Source organism: Rhyacophila brunnea, unplaced genomic scaffold, assembly GCF_057557595.1.
Source record: "Rhyacophila brunnea isolate RB1 unplaced genomic scaffold, BYU_Rbru_1.0 scaffold_13, whole genome shotgun sequence".
NCBI classification, from domain to species: domain Eukaryota; kingdom Metazoa; phylum Arthropoda; class Insecta; order Trichoptera; family Rhyacophilidae; genus Rhyacophila; species Rhyacophila brunnea.
This window is the reverse complement of record NW_028232785.1, coordinates 35,579,553-35,606,410: the sequence shown is the minus strand read 5'-3', so window position 1 is coordinate 35,606,410 and position 26,858 is coordinate 35,579,553. Positions and strand designations below refer to the sequence as shown.

General features: G+C 33.6%; 1 protein-coding gene and 1 long non-coding RNA gene across 2 annotated transcripts in view; one reads left to right on the top strand and one right to left on the bottom strand.

Moving 5' to 3' along the window:
- LOC147077393 (uncharacterized) overlaps window positions 1-26,858 on the bottom strand; it is a 555,409-nt gene that overhangs the window by 306,469 nt on the left and 222,082 nt on the right. The gene's annotated exons all lie outside the window — the stretch shown is intronic.
- Window positions 8,746-9,889, top strand: LOC147077394 (uncharacterized). Its single transcript, XR_015069831.1, has 3 exons — window positions 8,746-9,085; window positions 9,339-9,564; window positions 9,679-9,889. It is a non-coding gene; the product is annotated as an uncharacterized LOC147077394 (long non-coding RNA).

The window sequence follows — 26,858 nt, the reverse complement described above, 5'->3', positions numbered from 1 at the left end:
TAGTCAAAATGAATTAGAAGATAACCTGCCCTAACCTAAATCACAAATGTATCGTTGCTTTCAAAATGTATAATCGAGTTATTTTTTTTATCGACGTTTAATATCATTGTATATCTCTACGGAGTTTATAAAAAAGCATCATAATATAATAATATATTAATGGTTGTTAGTCACAATACAGAGTGATTGTAAAAGAAATCAGTTTCCCAAAACTAACCTCGAAATTGCAACTTGAAACGTCGGCATTCTCCTGCTTTATATGAGTGCGAACTTCCGGGCTGATTGGGAGGCTAGTCTGCGTATCAAACAAAGGCTTGCCTTCTGTATCAGACTGTCCTCCATCACATTCTCGCTTTACGTCCATTTTAATGGTAAATATGTCAGGAAAAACGTGACAAGCAGGATCCATTCAAGGTACATTAATTTAAGAGAAGTGTTGCCAGAATACGTAATTATTTATTATGTATTGCCGACATACTGAAAAGCCTATGCCGTAGAAGCGATCAAACAATAAACTGTGTTTAATTGGATTTAAGTTTTGTACTATTCTATTTGAGTAGGTAGTTTTTACCACTCGGGTTTTGCATTTCGATATTTTCAAGGACTACACGTATTCACCAATGGCAAATACACACTAACAACGTAGGTAGGTATACTGTTACACCCATGACTAGTGGGACCCTCCCGATAGTCGTAATTACCTACGTAATTATTAGGTGTAACCATGTCACCTGACCTCCTAGTCAACAATGGGCGTACGTACGTCCAAAATTCCTTGATGTTAATCAGTTATGTCAAAATGTTCAACATGTACTTGGCACGTAAGAATTATTGTTTATCTAATTATAATAATAGTACCTACCGTAAAACCCCCTAACTTCGCCAAGTGTCCCTAACTTCACCTAAATCAATTAAACACTAAAAACTCATGTTTTTACTATCGCACCACTTTAAGCCACTAAGGCGATTTTAAAGATAATATTCGTCCTGTCACAACACAATTTTCAAACCGCCATTATTTTCGCCGTGTTTGTGTTAGTACCGTTTTTTCGAGTCCGGTTTGAAGAGATTTTTTCGGAATACCTCTGAACTTTTGCTGATTTCTACGAATCTTGTAGAGGTAGGTTCTTCATATTTCACAAACATAAAATACACAAAATTACCTATTTAAGTTTACCGCACACGTGCAGACCACACGATCTTTGTTTTCGCAAAGTCATCGCTTTCCAAAATGGCAGATTTGGTTGCCAGTTTTTATGGCGATGAATCAGTATGTTCCTTCCTGTCTTTTTTTATTCGTAGGTTTGCTTACTATGTACACCAAGAAATTTCCATTTATAAAATCGAAAATGAGTTTTGGAATATAATGCAACTAAAACTAGAAAAATTCTATCATGGGTGTTTACTTCTTGAATTAGTTGACCCCAGAAACAACAGGTCCATTCCACTACGTGAACCATAGTGGATATTATGCAGGGTCCACATTGGCAACATGTCGCCGGCAACCTCGTTAAATTTTACGATAAGTATGATAATTATCGTAAAATTTCTTAAGCCATTATGATAATTATCGTAAAATTTATCGAGGTTGTCGCGCGACATGTTGCCAGTGTGGACCCGGCATTAGATGCACAAAACTTGAATAAAATATATTATAAATAAAATTTAAAAAGTACAATATAATTAATTGCGTCGACAGCCCTGGCGTCGCCCGCCAGTCGGATGGACTAATAAAAAAATAATTTGTCTAGTGACTGTATGTTAATAATTATTTTTAGGCACTCATGATATAAATTATTTCGCCCATTGCCTTTAGATGCAATAATGGTTCTACCTACCACTTGCTTCACTAGTATAAAAGTGAAGTTGCGCAGTCAATAAAAAATCACTTTCTTTTTATAATAGGCAGACACTAAATTCTACGTTTTAAAAAATATGCATTAGAATTAAACAATACCTATTATTTTTAATACGTAGGTCCTAAACATTACAAATAAACACTATTCATTAGTAATGTTTTTTGGATAGCACATGAAATAAAAATGTAGGTAGATGCATGTCAACATCCTTCGTATATTTAGTTCTCGGACAATTTCAGGTTAAAAAGTTATTAATATATTATTAAGTTTATATCGTGGCTAACACATAATCAAAAAAGTTATCATATCCATCATATCAGTTGCAATACTTCACACCAAAGAACTGATAAACATATTGAATTTAGTAAAATTTATTAGAAAGTACTATTTTTTGGTCACCCCATAGCTTCACTTCACAAGCTTCACTTGGAGGGAGATTATTGAGACAAACATTGGCGGCAACCTCTTTATATTAACTAGTAGACCAGTTATTATGGACCACATGTAAAAAAAACATATTTTCAATTCTCAAGGCCGATTCTGTAGAGCTGCCCCTTAATGTTGTAAGCCTCAAATTTTACTAAATTATCTACCATGCTGCATGACAATATAAATTTAGGCGTTCCAGCTAAACGGTTTGACAGGTCAAAACTGGCGCACGGCGCATGCGTAATAAGTAAACCGGAATATTTTTAGATTTAACGTTTAGTTTACTGTGCCAGCAAACTTCAAACCATTTTCTGACCATCAGAATTGAACCACTTCTCACGATCTGTCAAAGTAATAACTGTCCAGACAGGACCTAACCTAAAAATGATAGTCATTTATTATATTCCGTACCTATGTCATTTTCTCGACATATTGCGTTACCTATGAACATTATAATATTTTTATGATAAGGAAAAATTGATATGTCTCTGCATACATATAACGTGAGATGTTCATATTAATATTTTAGACATTTATACAGTAGGAGTTCAGTAGAATTAGGAAGGTATATTATAGCGTAGTAACCGATACCTATTATTCATTAGTAACCATATGCGAACAATAAACCGATTTTGGTCATATTGTCCCATAATTCCACCCAAATTTTCTATACATAGAGTTCGATTCGATATCATCACTTGTTTGGTATTTAGTGACTGTCGCTAGTCGTAGTGCGGGTCGCTACTCGACCGAAAAATTACAACAGTTATAACAGCGAAACAATCAAATCTCATTGACGTGCCTCTTTAATCGAGGGCAATTTTTGAACGACGCAGTATGCAAACAAGAAGCAAAACGCAACAGTGTCTTCAAAGGAGGTATAGTGCTTCGAACGGTGTCAAATAATGCAACAAAAATATTAAATGGACATTTATGGTCGAGTAAACTGCGACATGGATTGTATAATAGCATCTGATATCTTTGAGAAACAGTCTGCGCAGTCGTTTGGTGAAATTGAAATGCAAGAATTGGACATCAAAAAGGAAATAGCGCTTGCTTTTGCGATAGAAGTCCGTCTGAGGTTGAATAGAGCTTCATTTTTCGATAATAATTTTGTTTGCAACGTGTGTTATAATTTTTTTTCATCTGCGCACATTTTGAAGTACCATCAACGTATGCATGATGCGTCGCTGACTTTCGATAAAGTGGCTTTTCCATGTGACCAAAGCAGTCACTTGTATGAAAAGTTTGATGCGTCGACGTTTGCAAGTGATTCACAGGTAACTCATATAACACACATGCTCATTTGATTATTGTTGTTAGGTATATAATGCAGTGGCGCACCCAGGGGGGGGGGGGCAAGGGGCCCTGGCATCCCCCAAACATGAAAATTATCTGAATGATTTTAAACATTGAAATTGAAATTAAAAGCCAATAAACTATACCTTTGGGCTTAGACAAATAAAAACATGGCAAAAAATGATTTGTAATTCTCCAGCACCCTTTTTAGAAAAATTTCTTAAATTTTTAAGGTTTTTCTAGAAACCCAATCCCTAATGGAACTGTCAAAAAATTTTCGGTGTCCACCCGAATTCCGGAGTGGTGTACGTCAAGGCTGAGGAGGGCTGACAGGGCTCTAGCCTGGGGGCCCGGGCTGTGGGGGCCCGGCGTGTCGGGTTGACCAGATAAGTTAGATAAACACACATAATAAATCAGCTTTAATAGTAAAAATTTATACTTCTACTTCATGACAGTGAACATTTTCAATTATATAATTGTGCAATATATTTTTTGATTATTATGTGTCCATACTCGACAGCTCCATTATTAAAGTAGATGTATTAAAAATCGCCAAAAATTCACTGTATAAATACCCTTAATTTGAACTAAAACACAATTTGAAAAACGTTAATGTAGTGTTTCACACTGCCTTTAATCTTAGCGGTAGGTAGGGGGCCCGCCAAATATCCTAGCCTGAGGGCCCATTTCAGGATCTGGGGACCATGGTGTAGGTACACCGAGTGCAATAGACAAAAGACCGATGAGCGAGAAATAAGCTGTGAAGAAGAAAAAGAGCCTATGTGACTAATTTACATTCTCCTCCTTGGGCCCCTCCCAATATTAAATCCTGGGTGCGCTACTGATATAATGCATTATATATTGTCATCTGTATACTATACTTATATTTTTTTTTTATTTATACTACAAAATGGCTATCATCCAGCGGCAAAGGGCTTACACAGGTTGCTAATATCCAACATAAAAATAGTACACACAAAACTTCGTCGTCCGTATTTACGAATTTGTTTTCATTGAACTAAGAAAAAAGTATTTTACTGATGCTAGTTTTTAAAATTTAACAAAAACCCTGCGAAACCAAGCCATAATATGTTATTAAATCATACAGAATTTTGGATCATTTATAGATGGAAGAATATTTTTTAATAATTTTGGTTTGGTATAGGCAAGGCTTAATGCATTTTAAAAAACTAACCCAGCCATCTGTAATATGTACTCGTAATTGAACTAAAACGAACAAGTATGACCGCAAGAGTGCACTATTTTGTCGGATTGCCCATAACAATGGAATGTCGTTGCGTAATTATACATTCACCTGGCAAATTAAGTCATTCAAAGTGACGTTACCCCGGTCCTAATAAAACCACAAGGGCGTTGTATTCTCAATCGGTCCTGCCCTTAGACCAGATTAAAAACCCCTGCTTTAGGCTAGCTCAGCTCTAAGTCGGAGGGGTAGTCAAATAAAAGTCCTTATCGACACGTTCGAACACACCGCAACAATATTGTTATATTAATGGTTTGAAATCGCCACCTAATAATAGGATGACGTCAGGATCCTTTAGATTCGCCGCGTACATACGAATTCGTCAACTGTCAGAGCAGAAATGCATAAACTTTAATGCAGAAATGCTTTATTTCTTGAAATGTCCAAACAAAATCGGTCAAATAGGATGTTTATGGTAAAACGGTTTTCTAGGCATCGAAAATGGATATTATTTGATAATTTACACAGATGGCATTGGCTATATCGAAATAGTTTGAAATGTCGCAAATTTGCGACACTATGCAGTAAAGGGTTAATCTGAGTTCGTTCCGCACCCACGTGCGCGAAACGTCAAAAAGAACAGCTGACAATTCAAGTTCCATATTACCGCGATTACGTACCGAATTGTGGCAATCGTAATATAGATCGCGGACCTATTCAAATCAAAAGTCTTTGTAGTTATGATTTTTATTATTTATTGAAATATTCTTTCATAAAATAAATTTATTATAATTAATTTTTATCAGATATCTTAACACTACATTTTATTTACTGACAAATCGACAATATTTAGTTTTATAAACTTTTTTTAGTTACTCAATTTTATTGTATATAACTATTCATATTCATTTTTATATTTATTTATTTAATTACACACGTCACACAGATTCACGAGGTGAGAGTCAACGTCCTCTAGATTAAGGGTTATTGATTTTAGCACTTATGTCCTCGCAAGGGTACTGTAAACCGGTTGCCATGCGTGGCTCATGATGAATGATGTCATCGTAAAGTGATGCAATTGTTTACATCAAACGCGAAGTAATCGAAATAATTACAATTTCGTTACACTTTAAATGCCTCTCGAACTCAATTCGTGGCAAAAGCTTTCTCACGGAAAACTAATAAATTCATTGAATGCGCAACTATTTACGCAGTTAAATCTCGGCTTTTCTCCCGAGTGGATATTTTCAACTTTTTGTCCGCAGAGGAACTGATACGACGTTCCCCTGCGGCTTATACTTTCCCACTACTTTATTAAAAATTTTAACTCGACAGCCTGGACGCTGTCGAAAAAAATGACAACATTTCTGGCGAATCACTCTCCAGCTATATGATGTCATTTACGTTTAATTTTATACTGCTCGCCAATTGATCGAAAATTCAGCCAATCAAATGCTATAAAAATGTCATATTCTACTTAAGATTTTACATTGCCCGAAATAGATTAGCAACGTTATTGGTTTTATTTTCTAGCGCGAATTCAAAATATTATGTACCTACGCAAAATTATTTTATAAAATGCAAAGAAGATTATAGTTATAAATTAGCTTTAGTTAACAGCATTCAGCTAATGATATCGCCTAAGGTGTTCACATAGATTTTTTTATTTTTAACCTCAATTTCTAGACTTTTTATTTATTTACATTTTTCTTATAAGACCATTTAGTCTACCTGAAAGAAATCATCCATACTTCACTCTGAGTGGCTGTACGTCAGGTCTCGAGGTAGGCCGCGTATTCCAACGTGGAATCGACATTCTCGATCGGACCAAAATAGTTGTGACGTCATAAAATCGTCGCGAAAAATTCTCGCTGAAGGCGCGCATTTTTGTGGTCGTGTCAATAGGCGACCAATTATTGAACAAAGAGCTCTGGGAGACCCTTTCTGGCTATTTGTAATGATGATACTGTTACATAATATTAACAATGTTGTTATTTTTAGAAGCGTGAAAACGATATGATGAGTATTAAGTATGAGTATAATGATGAGGGAGTTATCATCAAAGAAGAATTTGTTGAGAATGCAATCCACCATATTGATGATGAATTTACTCAACCTTGCTGCTCTAATCTACAATACAAGCCATTCGACCAGGCATGTTTAATTATAAATGTCTTTTTAATGTCTGATTTAATTAAACTTTAAATTGTAAAAAAGATTTATCATGGAATTATTTTTGTGGGGATAAGGAATAGGTATGGATGGGGATAATAGGATAGGGATAAGCATGAGACTCGGGGAAATAGGAGGCAGGGTCGTGGATGGTTTGACAATTACCTCTAAGACCTCAGTTACCTGTCCGGTTACTACACTCATTCGTTGGATGTTCCTGTATAATAATAAAGTACATAAATATGGAATCAATATAAATATCTCGGTTTGAGCGCCACTCTATGTTGATGCATAGAGACAATAGTGATAAGGAAAATTAAATGAAAAGCAAGTAGAGAAATTTCAACAATTGTATAATTAATAAATAAGATAACTTGCGGGCTACAGTGTATAGAGAAATACAATTACTTAAGTGAATCACGAGCACCTTATGCGATATAATATTTAAACAAATTAGAACAAAGACCCAAAAGCTAAATTCGAAACAAAGACTAGTTCCGGTGGACCGTAACATAAAAGAACAATAAATACCAATTACACAAAAGGCTCTTCAGCCTTTTCGCTGCCCTCGATTACTTCCAGGACGGAATCGAGGGGTCCGTCTTCAAACGTGTGGGAACCGTGGAGTTCCTCCGATCTCCTGGCGTGGGGGGGACGTCCTTCGGATGACCATCGTCCACGTCTCCAAAACGTCAGGAAATCGAAAGCCCTGTGCCCAGGGTCCGAGGCTCGGAACTGGCCAAGACGTCTGCTTCCTTCGAACGATCAAGACTGAGAGATCGACTCCCGCTTCACCTTCGTGTAAAAAGCCCGCTATCTCGTATAGCGCCGGAAATAGTGTCACGAACTCCGTACAAACTATCCCGTGCGCAGGCGTGATCCGGTCGTGCTTTTGCGTAGTGTTGCCCTCGTAAAGACTTCCTTGGCTTAGTGTGTTATGTTATAAAATAACATGACAGATTACAAGTTAAATTTAAATATTTCTTTTTCGAAAATTCGACCTTCTTACAATAACATTTGAAAATGATTTCGGGCATAAGGCCTTAGTATTCTTAACTAAGCAAATTCTGGGCGCCCAATTTGGACTACTTTTATTAATGCACTGCCGGTCGTATAGTACGTGAAATGTTGGCTCCTAATACGTTAAATACTGCTGCTTTGTCAGCATGTACCAGAGACTTCACGAAGCCTCACAGTAAGTAATCCAGAGATATAACATTGCACAAGCTTGTATGCCAATTGTCAGGTCCATTTCTCAAAATCAAGTGATCTTTAATACTTAATTTAAATAAAACGTAGGTTGCGATGGCTGGATGGCACATCCTGTTGAAATTAAGTCACTGTTCTTTCGAATAAATCCATATTTAAATCATAATAATCATGGTTTGAAAACGACTTCCATTGACCTTGACGTGAGCTTTCGCACCATTTTTGAAGAATTATGCGTCGATGCCACCAGCGTGTAAACCGCATAAAACGGTGCAGTTTTGTGGATGTAATGAATACGAGGGAGTCTTCTAGATTGGTGTTATTCAGTGTGGACGATTTTCCTTATTAACAAACCCGTTAAGAAAAAATGAACCTCATCGCTAAACGCAATTGAAGATCTTGGCATAAAAACATCAAATGTCCACTTTTTTCCATTTTCATTTTATTGCATTTCTATATTCCCTGTGTATGGTTACATACAACTGTGCAAAGATATATTTTTTTAAAAAATCGTAAGTCCCTCAAATCCGCTCTCAAAAATATGCCACTTTTCTAAAAACACCAATAGTCCAAGGAATTTTGTTTGAAAACAACAAAGGTCCAGTAGTTCCACACTTTTATCACCAGGCGGCGTTAGGCGTTAGTATACATTCCATACTTGTTAGTGCCTGACCTGTCAAAATTATCTTTCATTCGTTCAGTCATTGGCATTGCCATTTTATGAAGTTCCTTAACGATTGTTTGTATATTTTATCATGGAATGTAATAGGATACAGACATCCGAAACGCCTCGTAAGAGAAAAGTTAATAAAACCAAGCAAACATTAATAAAAACCGCCAAAATAAAGGGAAGTGATCATGTCAATCATGTTGGGAAACGACTCTCAAAAAAAGTTATCGGTGAAGATTGCAGGTAGGAATAATTATGTATTCATAACATATATTCAATTAAAAACTTATACATTATTAATACGTACTAAAATATTTACCATGCTGAATAGTTTGTGTGATTAAATTTAGTTCACAATGGCTGTGATTACTTTGAAGTTATGACTTCTTTCGAATGCAAAGCATTGTATTTACTATGTTGTTTTATGTAAATGTATGTATGATTGTAATAAAGTATATTATGTAGGATTGTACTTAATTGATTATTATGTTTCCAGGTGCAAGAGGTTTCATTGTTTTACAAAAATAAATGAAGATTTACGGAAAGAAATATTTGAGAATTTTTATGAAATGGATTCTAAAAATCAACAAGATGGCTATATATCTGGATGTATAGAAGTAGTACCGATCAAGAGAAGACGTCCGAGAAAAAATACTCCGATAATAATAAATGATGTCAATGATCATGGTATATTCAAGCATTCAGCATCATATAAATATAAAGTGAGTATTCATTGAATTAATAAAAAATGTACATTCAAATTAGGCATTACACCTATTATACCTAATGATAATGTGTTTGAAAAACTAATTATTTTTTCTCTTTATTTACTTTAGATACGATCTACATCTGATGGTATTAACGAAGAAGTCTGTATGAAGGCATTTGTGGCAATACATGGTATTACGCATTCCCGGCTGCGACGTATTCAAGACAACATCACATTTTCGGGTTCGGCTCCTATGGACAAACGAGGAAAGCATCCAAATCGCCCAAGAGCAGTGCCTGAATCAGTGATTCAGTTGATTCACGATCATATACAATCATTTAAGGCACGTCAAAGTCATTATTCTTTCGCGAAAAATAAGAATGTTAGGTATCTTCCGGAAAATTTGACTATTATGAAAATGCACGAGATGTTTTTAAGTAAATACAGGCTTCAACTAAACTATGACACATACTACAGAGTATTTACAACTAGATATAATTTGTCATTTGGAGCTCCTCGAAGCGATACGTGTTCATACTGTGATTCAGTTACAACCAAACTGAAATTACCCGATCTCTCTGAAGATGAAAAACGTAAGATTGAGATAGATTATCAACTTCACCTGGCTAAAGCACAACAGTTTACTACAACGAAGCGAAGATTAAAAGAACTCGCAAGTGGTTCAAGTGATACCACAGTCATATCGTTTGATTTTATGCAAAATTTGCCTTTACCGAATATGGTAACAAATGCGGTATTTTATTCCAGACAGCTATGGTATTACATTTTTGGGATACATGACCTAGCCAGAAATGATGTATATATGTACACGTATCATGAAGGATTCGCCAAACGAGGTCAAAATGATGTAACATCTTTGTTACTACATTACATAAACCACCATCTGCCAGCAGGCACGAAAACATTGTATATTTTGAGTGACGGATGTGCTGGACAAAACAAAAATTTTGTTATGATTTGGTTTTGGTATATGGTGGTACATGTATTAAAAAAAATTGAACGAGTCATCCATATATTTCCTATCAGAGGGCACACATTTTTACCAAATGACGCTGACTTTCATTTGTTCAGCAGTGCAAGGAAAACAATCCTTGCAGACGTGCCAGAGGATTGGGATAAAGTTGTATTGGATGCCAGAAAAACTCCTGGGCCCTTTATTCTGGAGAAACCGGAGCAAAAAGATTTTTTAAATATTAAAGATACGTTAAAGCCTTACTTTAAGTCATCCTTCGGCAGAGATTTTCATCTTAGGCAAGTTAGAATGTACAAAATAGACAAGGATTGTAAGGGAGAAGTGCTTTGCAAACATCTCAGTTTCTCTGGACTGTGGGATAGATTCAATATAGTGAAAAGACATCAAATGCCAGTCACGATTGCATTTAAGCCAGCATATGATGGCTTAATTCCATTGAAAGGCGCAAAGAAAAAAGATATTTTAAAATTAACTAAGTATTTACAAAATCCAATAAATGCATCATTTTATGAAAATTTGCCGTGTGACAATGATACAAATGATAACGTTGAAGAAGACAGTGAAGGTGTGAGTGATCAAGACTAATCAGTAGTAATATGCACATGATTGATTTTATTTTAAATATTTAATTGAAGATTTTTTTAAAACATGTAAGTACGTAGCTTAATAATTGGTTATGATGTGTCAAAGCCTTCTTAAATGTAGTATTATGATTAAAAAATAACAGAAATATATATTTTTTGTTTTATTTAATAAAATTATAATTTTATTCATACTATTTGCTTTTCCATGTTTTCAATTTTGTTATAAAAACGACAAAGGTCCAAAAATTGTGTAAAAACAGCAAATGTCACATTCATTTCTTTTTAAATATCTATTTAACAAACATCAATTTGATATTTTATTTACATACATACAGTGCATATAAGGCTCCTCCATGAATCTTCATTGTCAAATTATTAAAAATGTGTTTGACAACCAAGATATTATGTTTTTACCCTCTCCTGAAAAAAATGACCTTTGTGACATTTGCTGTTTTTATGCCAAGATCTTCAATTTTGCTCTAAAATGCAGTTATCTATAAGTTGTGTAAATCAACAATAGCTTTCTGAGTAAATTTGAATAATTTATTAGAGTTGTTCAAGCGTGGTTCTATTCTTGAAGATTTGCCAGACTGTATATACTGATCATTAGGTATGCTTACATACTGTAGCTTAAAGTTTAGAATAGATCTTTATTTAGCTACATATTTTTCCGACTTACACGCGGCGTAAATGAAAATTGCCATTCTTCGTGGGATTCATTTGTGTGTCTGATAATTTTCTTAAAAATCGAAGGCATCCATTTTTTGTTCTCCCAAGGTGCACAACTTACCTGCCATTGGTAATGGAAATTGGGATGGCAATAAGTTTGTACAACCAAATCACATCAGATATTGACATATTTCACCTGCGTCAGAATGAGTATATGTGGACATTGTTTTATAAATTCTTAAAATAGGGTCTGCTTAGCTCATTCGGTGACTTCCTTATTAATAATTTTTTTTAACGTCTTAACTTATTCTACTGTTTTAATGGTCATCTATTTCTTTTTTTAAATATATATGTAATACTCTTTTATTAATATTATTTTTCTTCTAGATGACATGTTGTAAACGTCTAATATTAATAATTTGTAATTTTGACATTATCCAAAAAAAAAAAAAATATGTCAACTAGTGAGCGTAGTGTAACGTATCGGTTTGAGAGAAAATCACTTAACAAACGACATGGTACGAGGGTGGGTCAATAATTTCTTAGAAAAAAGCATTAAAACAGTTTTTTTTTTTTTTTTTTTCTCAACATAATCTCCTTGGAGCTCAATACACTTGGTTAGACGTTTCTAAATTTTTTTTAAACCGTCAGAAAAATAAGTTTTCGGAAAGTCCTCAAAATAAGCATTTGTCCGATCGATGACTTCTTCATTTGAAAAAAAAACGTTGTCCACTTAGCCATTTTTTTAAGTTTGGGAAAAGGAAAAAGTCACTGGGGGCTAAATCTGGCGAATACGGTGGGTGGTCGACCAATTCGAACTTCAATTCTTCAATTTTAGCCATTGATCGTAAACATGTGTGAACACGGGCATTGTCGTGATGATAGAGGATTTTTTTCCTGTTTAAATGAGGTCGTTTTTCTTCAATTTTGTTTTTTAGCTGGTCCAATAAAGATGCATAATAATCCCCGGTACTGTTCGGTTATACCGGAGGCAGCGGAAAACGCATTTTGAAAATAGCCGATAAACTGGATTATTTGTTAGGTTAACCTAACCAAACCTAACCTAACCTAACCTAACCCAACCTAACCGAACCTAAACTAACCCAAACTAACAAATAATCCAGTTTATCGACTATTTTCAAAATGCGTTTTCCGCTGCCTCCGGTATAACCGAACAGTACCTAATCCCCTGTTATTGTTTTTCCTTTTTCCAAATAGTCAACGAAAATAATTCCACGTGCATCCCAAAATACAGTAGCCATAACCTTACCAGCTGATTTTACGGTTTTCGCCTTCTTTGGACATGGTTCGCCTTTCGCAATCCACTGCTTTGACTGTTCTTTCGTCTCGGGAGTATAGTGGTGTATCCATGTTTCATCTACAGTCACAAAGCGACGAAAAAATTCATCCGGATTGCGTTGCATGAGCGACAACAGGGCTTTAGAGGCCACCACCCTATTGCGTTTATTGTCGACTGTGAGCAAACGCGGCACCCATCTTGCAGAAATTTTTTTCATGCCTACTTTGTCATGTAAAATAGAAATGACGCTACCTTTTGAGTTCCCTGTAACCTCAATTATCTCACTCAACTTTAATCTTCGGTCACCTAACACCATATCGTGGATTTTATTGATCATTTCTGGTGTAGTCACCTCTACAGGACGTCCTGAGCGTGGTTCATCCTTTGTTGATGTACGACCACGTTTAAATTCATTTAACCAGGTTATAAATAGTTGCAAGTGAAGGAGCAGATGTGCCGTGAACTAAATCCAACTCATTTTTTATTTCCTTTGCTGTTAACCCTTTTATATTAAAATGTTTAATAACAGCTCTAAACTCAATTTTCTCCATTATTTGTAAACAAGCAATTTTTTTTTTTAAATGTACGAGAAACACACAACAACCCGACCAATCTGATTGAAACTTCGCAGCATACTTAATCGGTAGTGCCGCTGCATGAAAACAAACCGCTTACAGTACTAGTCGCGCCACCTGTCGGCTTTTCTAAGGACTTATTGACCCACCCTCGTATCAGTGCTATATTAGGAAACATTGGAACATATTAAGTATATTTTATTGATAATTTTTACATAGTATTGCTTTGAATATATTAATATTCCTATTCTTTTTGTAGATTTCTACCCGGAAGTGTTTTGCAGTACGTAAGAGTAAACCATTGGATATCGTTAAAAAAGATACGGTTGATAATGACCCAAGTAACAACAAAATTGCACATGCAATTAATGAAAACATAAAATTGATGTTGCAGCATTCGGAAATAACCATCGTTGAACAGAACATTAAATATGAATTTAAGAAATTATACTTCCCAAAGGAGGTTCTAATTAAGTTGAAAAGAGTTACATATTTTCCACGTAACTTTATTTGTAACAATTGTTCTGGAGTGTTTGAAACCGTAAAACATCTAAATCATCACTACGTTTCATGCATGAAGTCTCAGCATCTTAAGTCACACATGACACATACTGGTGAAAAAAGACATCAATGCGATGTATGTTTAAAAAAATACATCAACAATAGTGTACTCAAGAGACATAAAATGACACATACTGGGGAAAAACCACATCGGTGTGATGTGTTTTTTAAAAAATTTATAACAATAGGTATACTCAAAACACATAAAATGACACACACTGGTGAAAAACCACATCAATGCGATGTGTGTTGTAAAAAATTCATCAACAATAGTGAACTCAAACGACATCAAATGACACATACTGGTGAAAAACCATATCAGTGCGATGTGTGTTTTAAAAAGTGCAAATCAATTAGTTATCTCAAAATACATAAAATGACACATACTGGTGAAAAACCACATCAATGCGATGTGTGTTTTAAATATTTTCGGCGAATCGATATTTTAAAAAATCATAAAATGACACATACTGGTGAATACCCACATCAGTGCGATGTGTGTTTTAAAAAATTCATCACAAAAAGTAAACTCAAAACACATAAAATGATACACACTGGTGAAAAACCACATCAATGCGATGTGTGTTGTAAAAAATTCATCAATAATAATGAACTCAAAAGACATAAAATGACACATACTGGTGAAAAAACACATCAGTGCGATGTGTGTTTTAAAAAGTGCAACTCAAATAGTGATCTCAAAATACATAAAATGACACATACTGGTGAAAAACCACATCAATGCGATGTGTGTTTTAAAAGTTTTCGGCGAATCAATCTTTTAAAAAGTCATAAAATGATACATACTGGTGAAAAACCACATCAGTGCGATGTGTGTTTTAAAAAATTCAGAATTATTAATGCTCTTAAATATCATAAAATGACTCATACTGGTGAAAAACCACATCAATGCGATCTGTGCTTTAAAAAATTTCTGAATAATGGTTCTCTCAAAATACATAAAATGACACACACTGGTGAAAAACCACATCAATGCGGTGTGTGTTTTAAAAAGTTAATCGCAAACAGTGATCTCAAAATACATAAAATGACACATACTGGTGAAAAACCACATCAATGCGATGTGTGTTTTAAAAATTTTCGGCGAATCAATCTTTTAAAAAATCATAAAATGACACATACTGGTGAAAAACCACATCAGTGCGATGTGTGTTTTAAAAAATTCAGACAAATTCATGCTTTAAAATATCATAAAATGACTCATACTGGTGAAAAACCACATCAATGCGATATGTGTTTTGAAAAATTTCTAGATATTGGTGCTCTCAAAAGACATAAAATGATACATACTGGTGACAAACTACTTTAAGACTAGAATTATTATTTTAAAATTATTAGAAGTTGGAAATTAACCACACCGATTTATCGGATCGTGTACATGTATATTTTCATAATTACCCACTTAAAAATATGCTGACATGTAAATTAGGATTTTATTAGTTCTATCATTTTATCTAGAAATTTGATAAAAAAAGTTAACTAGATATATTATTGTTGGATTTGCTCATAAATATGATAAATAAAATTTTGTATACTTACTGATCATTGCTGTTTTCTATGTACTTCACCATGTCATTGATTACTCAGTGATGGGGCATAGTGCAAGAACAATTTTGTACTACTTACCTAGGTCCATCGCCACGTCTCGCGATATGTGAGACAAACAGCGCATAGATCTCTTATGTAGCATCGCTGCGGGGAAAGGGACGGTCGTCCATGGTGAAGGAACTCATGAGGTCTCGCGATAGGTTTGTTTTCGATGTTTTTATATTCAGTATTAAAAAAAAATATTCTATGTATATTGATTTTTTTTAATATTTTTGTTTTGAAAATGTAGTTTGCAGCCCTGTTATATTATAAGGTTTGGATTATAAAAATTGTTATTACTATTGTATATTATTCTTTCATTATAATCCACTGTAAATTAACATAATAATCACATAATACTTTATAATTAAAAAGTTTGAATACCTATTATATTGTTATTATTAATTGGCGCCACAACCCGGTGTGGATCTTGGCTGCCTCACAAAGATGTTTCATAAAATTATTTTTACGCGAAATGGATGTTAACCATTTTGCTCAACCAAAAGGTGCATCCTCTGGATTCAAACATACATTGAAAGTCAATATGTGAATTTTGTCAGGCCTAGGTTTGAACCCGAGACCCTCGACTTACCGCGCGGATACATTATTACTCGGCCATTGCGGACGCTTATATTACAGCAGTTTTTATTATTGTTCAGAGTCCAACAAGAGTGTCGATTTCAGTGACATCCCTAGATAAAATGCCGCCCCTAGGCAGCGCTAGAATGCCGCTCCATTTTTATACAGTATTTTTTATCATCCCTTCATGAATTAGATATTCACTTATCTGATAAAAGTGTATACCTAGCGTCCAAAACACGAGAGCCATTACTCTTATGAAGATGTTCCTATTAAATATGCTTACCAAGTCATTTAAATATAAAAAATATGTAATGGTGAATATTATAAAACAATGAAGTTGGAAAATGGAAGTGTGAGAACTGCATATCGTCACTGTTATGGCAGAAAACACTTATTCAAAACAAATGACATAGGTATTGAGTTAGTTATACTAAAATGTTCCATATTTCAAACTTTACCGTCTGGAAATATTCTTAATAAATCATCATCATCAGTCGGGGTAATTCCACTGCTGCATGAAGGCCTCCCCAAGCTTTTACAAACTCTCTCGGTCCTGTGTCGTTTGCTGCGACGTATTTCCGCCGAACTTTAGCAGTTAGTCAATCCAGCGGCTTTTAGGTCGACCATGTGGCCGTTTCGTACCCCTTGGGTACCATTGGATGACGGCATTTGTCCAGCGGCCGTCCTTTTGGCGAGCAATGTGCCCAGCTTATCTCCATTTCTGCTGTTTGGCAACGTCTATTACATCGCGTACTCTTGTCTGCTTCTCTTAATAAATAAACAATCTTTATTTTAAAGTCATCCTTTTTACGATTACTTAATAAACTCACATGATAGACCATTTCAAACATTTTAACAACTTCAAAGTCAAATTACTCAAAACTAGTATTCTTTAGTTAGTGTGTTCTGCCAGAACAGAGACGATATTATGATGTAGGTATTTAACAAAACGGGTTTCAAATTCAATAAACCTTATTAGATACATAAGGCGATGAATATATTACATGTAAACGTTATATGTCTATCAAATAGGCAAAGAATGAAATCTCCAAACAACAAAATGTACATTTAATTGATGCACACAAATGTTATTACCTACAGTAAACCAGGAGATAAAACTACAGCTAAGGAAAGATCAAACCAACTAGTTATAGTGGTTTATAACAGGTTTTACCATGTCTGCTATTATCCACAATTATTGTGTAGGTACCTACTATAAAAGATTAATGTTTGTGTACAATTTAACTATTAGTGAGTTCTTCTCAAGAATTCTCCGAAGGTTATAATGTGGCACGAGTCAACCGGTGGAGAGGTTCCAAAGACATCGCATCATGTGTATTTGAGAAAATCGTGAATCTTTCACCTGAAATCAAACACGTTGTCACATTCTCAGATGCTGCAGATGGACAGAACAGAAATATTAGTGTGGCATGTATGTTTACTTATGCATTATAAAAAATACCTCGGTGAAGAAGCTGATTGACCAAAAATTTCTTCTATCCTATCATACTAGACTTGAATGTGATAGTGACCATTCAAGAATAGTGATAGCAAAAAAAAGGTTGACGACAAGAACTTAAAAAATATGGTACTCCGGAATCGATTCCAATTTGTAAGAGTGGCCAGAGATCGGAAGCTATTTGAAATGATAAAAATGTCCCAAAATACTTTTTTTGCTTTTTCAAAATACTAAAAAATTCACAATTTCATTGCAAATAAGATAAAGAATGTAATAAGTTGAAGTTGTTAAAAATTAGAAGGCTTTAATGGCAATGAACTTGAGGGCAATGTAGACGTAGAAGATATTGTTAAGGATTAAAATTTAAAAAAATATATATAATGATTTAATCGTTTCTTTATATTAGTATTTATATCTACCTGTAAGAACATACCTAATATGAAATTCATATTATTTCATCGAACAGAAAATTCTCATTAGGAATTATTTTTGCAACCCTCTGAAAATATTTGATGCCAATGTCTGGTATCAATATGAAACTATGTAACATTTTTAATTATCAAGTGTCAACCATTATACATATTATTATGTTAAGCTATTTTTTGATGTTTTATTATCCAATTACCTCACATACCTATCATGTTAGTTTATCTTACCATATTATAACATCTTATTGGAACATAAGCTGGCAAAAAATTATAACTTGGAATATCTGGAAAGTCTTTTTTTATACCAAACGTGGAGAATCAAAACTTTGGAATACCTACTTATTCTATATCTAAAACTCATTTCGAATACATCGTTTCATTATATTATTTACAAAAGACATATTCACCAGAAAGATTCAAACAATCTCAAAATTTAAAACAGCTCTCCTGCACAATTAACAAAAGTGCACATATCAGGTTTTGCCATCTGAACACTGAATTTCTAAAATGAAGTTACTATTTAATATACTTAATTACCTTCTTCGGTAATTATGCAATACATGGCGTATTATAGTTATAAATTACAGTATTTTCTTAATGCTAATTTCCTCAAGGCATACGTCATCTCAAACACGCAGCACACGATCGTCCATCCCTTACATAATTTATTAGTACTACATACATATTAAGTAATTAATTCCTTTATAAAACTAATGACTAAACATTTTATTTTTTATTACTAGCGCCTATTTTATATAAAACAAATCCGCCACGATTTTCGATTATTTATTTGCATTCGTCATCTCGTGTACTTTATTGTTACCTACCTTTTTTCTCGGTCTTTGTTCATCTTTACTTTTACACACCGGGCGATGGACTTTACCCAAGGATAACACATTTAGGTACGTAGTTGAGCAGGGAATCAGATCAGGTGTTTTATTTAATCGTTTATAGACATCAGGGTAACGGTTCGGCCCGCTTTTATAAAATATTTATAAACGCCAAGAAAAGCCTGATGATAACAGGTAGGTGTCACTACCTATCAGGTCAAGGGTCACAATAAAAAAATATTACAAAAAAATTACGAGTAGTTGAAGTAGAATAAATAGTTGAATAGATTATTATAAACAATGAAGATAAAAATGTAATAAATAGTAAAAGTAAAAGTCAAATAAAAATCGCCGTTTTAGACTATTCCGAGGTATTTATTTGTTCACTCCCAAGTCAACATAACAGACGATGACCAGCAACCAGCATACCGAGCGAAGAAATAGAATGCATTTTCTTCGCTCTGACGGGAGATGACAATAACTATATGGTTTACAATGATGAGTTTCCTTGTGCGAACAGGTACTACTAATTTTGAATGGGATAGTGTGAATAAAAACGATTAAAACCAAATAAGTGTCCGATTTTCTTTATTTATATATAAAATATAATACAAATTGTTACTATATACAGTTATTAACCAAACTATCGTCATACTCAGCAGGTACCTTCCACTTGTCAAAGGGCTAAAAATGTTGGGTTCATTCATTCAAAACAAAAACTTCCGTCGGCTGACATTTTATTTAGACAGAACCAATTCCAATATCTTTGGACATAACTATTATTACCATTACAAGGCAAACTCTTAACAACTAAGAGGAGCATTCATAGAACATTAAATAACACCAATTTACAGGCATAAACGAAAATACGATGACAGTTGTACATTTTTTTGTATTTAAAGACGTCACACGTATTACGATTCAATTGATGAGAGGTCTTTACCTAGCAGTGCATCTATTCTATACATAAGACTGATATCGGCCGCTATCGGCAACTAGTGAGGGTTGTTTTTCATTTTTTTGTATCGAAGTATTAGCACTTATCGTAAAAATTACAAGAAGTTGGTTGTTATTGTTACAATACGTGCTATGTTTAACAGCACCTCTCTGTGTTAAATTTTATAGCGGAATAGCCAGTTTTGACTGTTTAGACGGCTAACTTATTGTAATTGTTACAAAACGTGCTAATACTTCGATATAACAATGAAAAACTACCCACAATAGCAATCTTGTGTACAGAATAGATTTGCAAAGGCATCTAGCGCAAAAATACGAAGCTTGCACACATTTAATTTTTTATAAAAATCCATGGTTTTTAAAATAATTATAAAAAATATTAAAACTATGAATAAGTGAAAATATCTTAAGTACATTATAGAAAACTTAATAAACTAAATTTTAATAATACTTAAATATTACCTACTTAATAATAAGATGGGGTCCTTTGACAAATTTTACATTTTATAATATTTTTTACAATTGTAAATTTACTTTTGACAATAAAAAATATTTTTCTTTTAAATGTTTTCAGATACCTAAATATTTACTAAATGATACAGTTGAAATTGTGAATTATGAAAAAAATGTCTATCGCCTTTAACCTCGTGAAACCAAACCATAACAGAATAAACTTTGCAAAAAAATACTCATCTTGTTGGGAATAGTGGATCGTTTAAGGTTGTTAAATTATCAGCTTTGTTTTATAAATATATGATTAACTTTATTATTATCAACTTCATGAATAATAAATATACAGAGTTTAACAGATTACCTTTTATATGCGTGCGTCACTACAGACCATCGAGTACTCACTACGATCACGCCGTACACAGAAGTGAACATAGAACAGTAATTAGTACTAATTAGTATTTAGCATTGGCGCGCAGCCAGTGCCATAGTTAAACACGTATTCATTTTATTGTAATATTATTACTTATAATGTTTAGTTTTGTTATTATATTAGACGGCTATACATCAACACGCCTCTTAGCCGTTTAATTACTTTTGTATTTGTACATTAGATTAACTTCAGTCTTTGACGATTTTTCAAGAAGCTCGTTTTATCCAATGCTTTGGTAAAGATGTCCGCTATATTATTTTTTGAATCAACTTTTACTATGTCAATCTATAAATTTATATCTATAAAATATCTAAATTTATGCCATTTAATCATACATAGAATAAGATATTTTATAGATAGAATAATATTTTTATCGATTATAGTTTAGTTTGGGCAGGCCATAAAAATTAAAAAAAAAATTAACAAACATGTGTGATATCTAATTCAATGAAAACCAATATATATAATGAAAAAGTGTGCACAATATTGTCGGATCGCCCAAACAAAACTATTTGCGTCGACTTATAGCGTCGTAAGTCCAGGTTCAAATCTAAGGTCTGGTATGTACACATATTGTTTTTCGATTTGTGTAGGGTCAGTAGTTAATAGGTTGAGCAAGTGGCTGACATCCGTTTCACGTAAAAACAAAATCTGTTAAAGGCCCATGTGTTCCTATTAGGATTGGATATGGGTTAAAAAAACAAATAACTTACGGTAGTGGAGTTCGATACACTTCAATTTATGTCACTACATTTATCATATTATGACTTTTCACCAGTATGGGTCATTTTGTGTCTTTTCATGCTACCACACGTCGTGCATGAGTAATTGCATATATCACATTTAAATGGTTTTTCACCAGAATGGGTCATTTTGTGTTTTTCATGTTACCTGAATGTGTGCATGAGTAATTTCATTTATCACATTTAAATGGCTTTTCACCAGAATGAGTAATTTTGTGTGTTTTCATGTTACCTGAATATCTGCATGAGTAATTGCATATGTCACATTTCAATGGCTTTTCACCAGAATGAGACATTTTGCGTCTTTTCAAGTTACCTAAATATCTGCATGAGTAATTGCATATATCACATTTAAATGGTTTTTTACCACAATTAGTCATTTTGTGTGTTATAATGTTATTTGATTATCTGCATGAGTAATTGCACTTATCACAGTTAAATGGCTTCTCAACAGAATGACTCATTTTGTGTGTTTTCATGTTACCTGAATGTCTGCATGAGTAATTGCACTTATCACATTTAAATGGCTTTTCACCGGAATGCCTCATTACGTGTCTTTTCATGCTACCAGAATGTTTGCATGAGTAATTGCACTTATCACATTTAAATGGTTTCTCACATGAATGACTTATTTTGTGTGTTTTCATGTTACGTGAATGTGTGCATGAGTAATTGCATTTATCACATTTAAATGGCTTTTCACCAAAATGAGTCATTTTATGTATTTTCATAGCACGAGACGTAGTGCATGAGTATTTGCAATTGTCACACTTAAATGGTTTTTCACCAGAATGAGTCATTTTGTGTGTTTTTATGTGACTAGAATGTCTGCTTGAATAATTGCATTTATCACATTTAAATGGTTTTTCACCAGAGTGACTCATTTTGTGTGTTTTCATGATACTTGATAAGCTGCATGAATAATTGCATTTATCACATTTAAATGGCTTTTCACCAGAATGAGTTATTTTGTGTCTTTTCATTCCACCTGACTGTCTGCATGAGTAATTGCATATGTCACATTTAAATGGTTTTTCACCAGAATGTGTCATTTTGAGTCTTTTCATGTTAACTGAATGTCTACATGAGAAATTGCATGTATCACATTTTAATGGTTTTTCACCAGAATGAGTCATTTTGTGTGTTTTCAGGTTAACTGAATGTCTACATGAGAAATTGCATATATCACATTTAAATGGCTTTTCACCAGAATGACTCATTTTGTGTGTTTTCATGTTACCTGAATGTCTGCATGAGTAATTGCATATGTCACATTTAAATGGCTTTTCACCAGAATGACACTGTTCGTGTCTTTTCATGTTACGTAAATATCTGCATGAGTAATTACATATTTCACATTTAAATGGTTTTTCACCACAATTAGTCATTTTGTGAGATATCATGTCATTTGAATGTCTGCATGAGTAATTGCACTTATCACATTTAAATGGCTTTTCACCAGAATGAGTCATTTTATGTGTTTTCATGTTACTTGATTGGCTGCATGAGTATTTGCACTTATCACATTTAAATGGTTTTTCACCAGAATGGGTCATTTTGTGTCTTTTCATGACATCTGATCGGTTGCATGAATATTTGCATTTATCACACTTAAATGGTTTTTCACCAGAATGAGCCATTTTGAGTCCGAATTTGAGTCCGAAGAAGCTTCCGAACTTTTTTGACTGATGCACGCAATATTGCAACTTGCATGACAATACGTGCATTTTCTTGTTATGGCCGCGATAATACGTACTGTCAGCAGTAAATCCATGCACGTGCACATTTACTTACATAATGATGAACAATAATTATTACTAAAATAATATAATACTTGCAGCTGAATTGAATGTTAGAGTGTCATTGATTAAACAAAATGTGAAAACATTTTTAAATAGTTTGTAAAATATAAAAACATACTATAGGTACTCCATACTGGTGTTTTGCAGTAGGTAGTTAAGTATTTGACCGATTCTTAAAAAAACTAACCTCAAACTTGTAACCTGAATCATCAGCATTCTCTTGCTTTATGGTGGAGGCGTCCGGGACGTTTGGGTTCGTAATTATTGGTACTTCAAACCAAGGCTGCACTTCCTCATCAGGATCGCGCTTGATAATAGTATCCATGCTTCAATATTTAGGCTTTGGTCTGCGTATATTAATCTACGGCCCTGCTCAGTGCCAGAAAGGAAAATAAAGCCTCCTCGTTCGTGTTGCCATAATCAAGAAAAAATATTTTGTGAAACGAAGTATACCTACATGAGATACCTACATAAAATCATATAATATTATTTTAAAAGAGTTCGGTACAATCATTGATATAATATTATATCAAAAAAATCAATGTAAGTGGCTATTGTTAAAATCATTTGAATAATTCTGTGGCTATTTGGCAAAAGCAGATATGTCGATTTTTGGTGTTTTGAGGTTTAAATGCAGATTTGTTCTTCTATGTCTATATTTTTATTTGCCAAAATCAGATATGGCTTATCTCTTCTACTGACTTCATAATCAACGAAACAAGTTTCAGATATGTTTAAAATTAAGCAAGTCTTATTTGCCAAAACAAGATATGGTACCATATCTGCTTCTGGCAAAATAATAAGTATTGAATATAATCAATGTATTCTATTTGCCAAAACAAGATATGGCTGCTGTTTTGGAACAGTTTTTTTATTATAATGTCTTATAATAACTGAAATTGACAACTCTGATATTCTATCCTCAACATGGCGCAGTGAAAATGCAGTACTAGATGAGCAAGCCACAGCACACGCGATTCCAATGTCTGTGTCGCAAGCAGATCATGATATTCAAATTACCGAATCTCAACAAAACTTTGCCTCGTCGGATGACGAACCCCTTGCTCAACAGATTAGAAGAAATTCTGCTAACAGCTCTTATAATCCGTGTACATCTACAGCTCGAAGCACGAATTCATCTCAAGAAAAAATCAAGAATAAAAGAAGGTACATGAAGAACTTGAAAGACTGCGGCAAAGAGTATAAAACTCGTGGTGGTGTGGCTAAACCTGAAAAGCTGTTTATTCCATTAGAGTCCTGTTGCCGTTATAAATGTTTTAGCATGCTTAGTGAAAACAATCAGAAGGATATGTTCGCAAAAATTCTGGGAATGAATAGTAAAGACACGGCTGACCAATTCCTCGCAGACAACATTACCATTAATGACAAATTAATAGAGAGGAAAGGAAAAGGCAAAGGTGGTCAAGTAAAAAAACGCATGATTACAGCTATTTATAAAGTAAATTTAGTAAAACGTCGCTATAGGATTTGTTTCCCGAATATCCATTTTTGTCGAAATCGACATTTTAATGCAGTTCAATTTCTTTTTTTGAACTCTTCCGAAATCATTTATAAAAACAATATATTTTTATCTAGGAACAGAGATATTTTTTTAAAAAACCCGAATACGCCATGTTAAGTTACAATTACTCCGTGGTGTTCTCACGAATGTCCAACTATTCGTACCTGAATATCCAAGTTAATTTCGGTCGAAATATATCTCTGGCTGAGTGTTTATTTCCCGAATATGACTTTAGCCAATCAAACAGCGCTCACGCCGTGCATCTCGCTCCCACATTCACGCTGTCTAGCTCTAAAACAATCACGCCCACTTTTATATTTTTCGGCCGTCCGGAGACTTCTTTCAAATTTCGTCTTATTGATATTGTTTTTAACGTTACTATTGTTTTAATAGTGAATTCATCAAATTTGAAGAAATCATTTATAGCTGATACATCACCAGTTCGCCTTGAACTTACAGTAAAGTTGTGGAAGTGAGTATTTTAACCTAAATAACTGCATTTTGTTTTGATAAATGACACAAAATCCCAACGGTTATATGAATTCTACAGTATGACCCGGCAACTACTATGACGTAAAAAATAATTATTATTTCAAATTATTATTAATCAAACATTGTTTGTCTTTATTTTACTTTTAATCTAGGTATTTCTATGAAAATAAAGGCGATGCTATTATTTATTTTTGAATGCGCTGATAGTTAATTTAATTTAATATGTATGTTAGTAACTATTTATTTGGTGGATATTATATACTTAGGATATTGGTACCTACCTAATATTAGCAGCCAATGGTAATTAATTTATACATGCTATTATTTTGTGTTGTTATTCTTTACAATAGTAAATATATAATATTTATTTGGTGGTTTGTAATAAGTTTAATTGTCAATTATAGAAATATATAGATATAATAATATACAGATATATATATAAATAGGTAGTTGTTTTTTTTTTAGTATTAATATAAAATTGTTAGCAAGTACGAGTAAGTACCATCATAAAATATTAGAGAAATGACCGTGACGTCGGTTAGTTTTTGAAGTATAATATACCTTATAATATATTTTATCAGAAGTGATTTAAAAAAAATTATGTAAGTATGTTCAATTATTAGAATGGTACATTCTTAAATCTTGTGAATTATTCGTTCAATAAAAAAATAGTAAATTACTTAAAAACTATTTTATTACTTAATCCGAAAAAAAAAACGAAAAAGCGATTGCCGCATGTTATTATTACATACGATCTTGGGTAATTACGATCATTAAGTATTTAAATAGTAGAGGTAATTATTAACAATTATCGTGTAAATAAATATAACATTTGAGGCGCGTACTTTTTGACCACTCAGTAATCTGTGGGCCGTGCAGCAATACGCTACGGTCTTAAATCCCGAACGTCCATGTTTTGTCCCGAATATCCATTATTCTGAGAGAGCGCTAAAAATTTCCCGAATATCCACAGTGTGTACTTGTAAATAAAATGCATTTTCTGTGCATTTAATGATTTATACCCGTATATTATTCTTGGAATCTATTTTTAGATAATGTTGCAATCATACAGTATAGAAAGAATGATTGATACATCTACTGATATTAAAATATACGACAGTGAAATTTGTTTTTCGTTTCCTGTAAAATTGACATTTGGTCTATTCGGGAAACAAATCCTATAGCGACGAAAAGTTTGCAAGAAGATGTTTCAGAATGTTTTTGGCGTACCTATCCCGAAATAAAATTGATGTCGCAATTGTGAAAAAACGCAGCTCGGAAACAGGAATCATAGACGGTGACCAAAGAGAGCGTCACG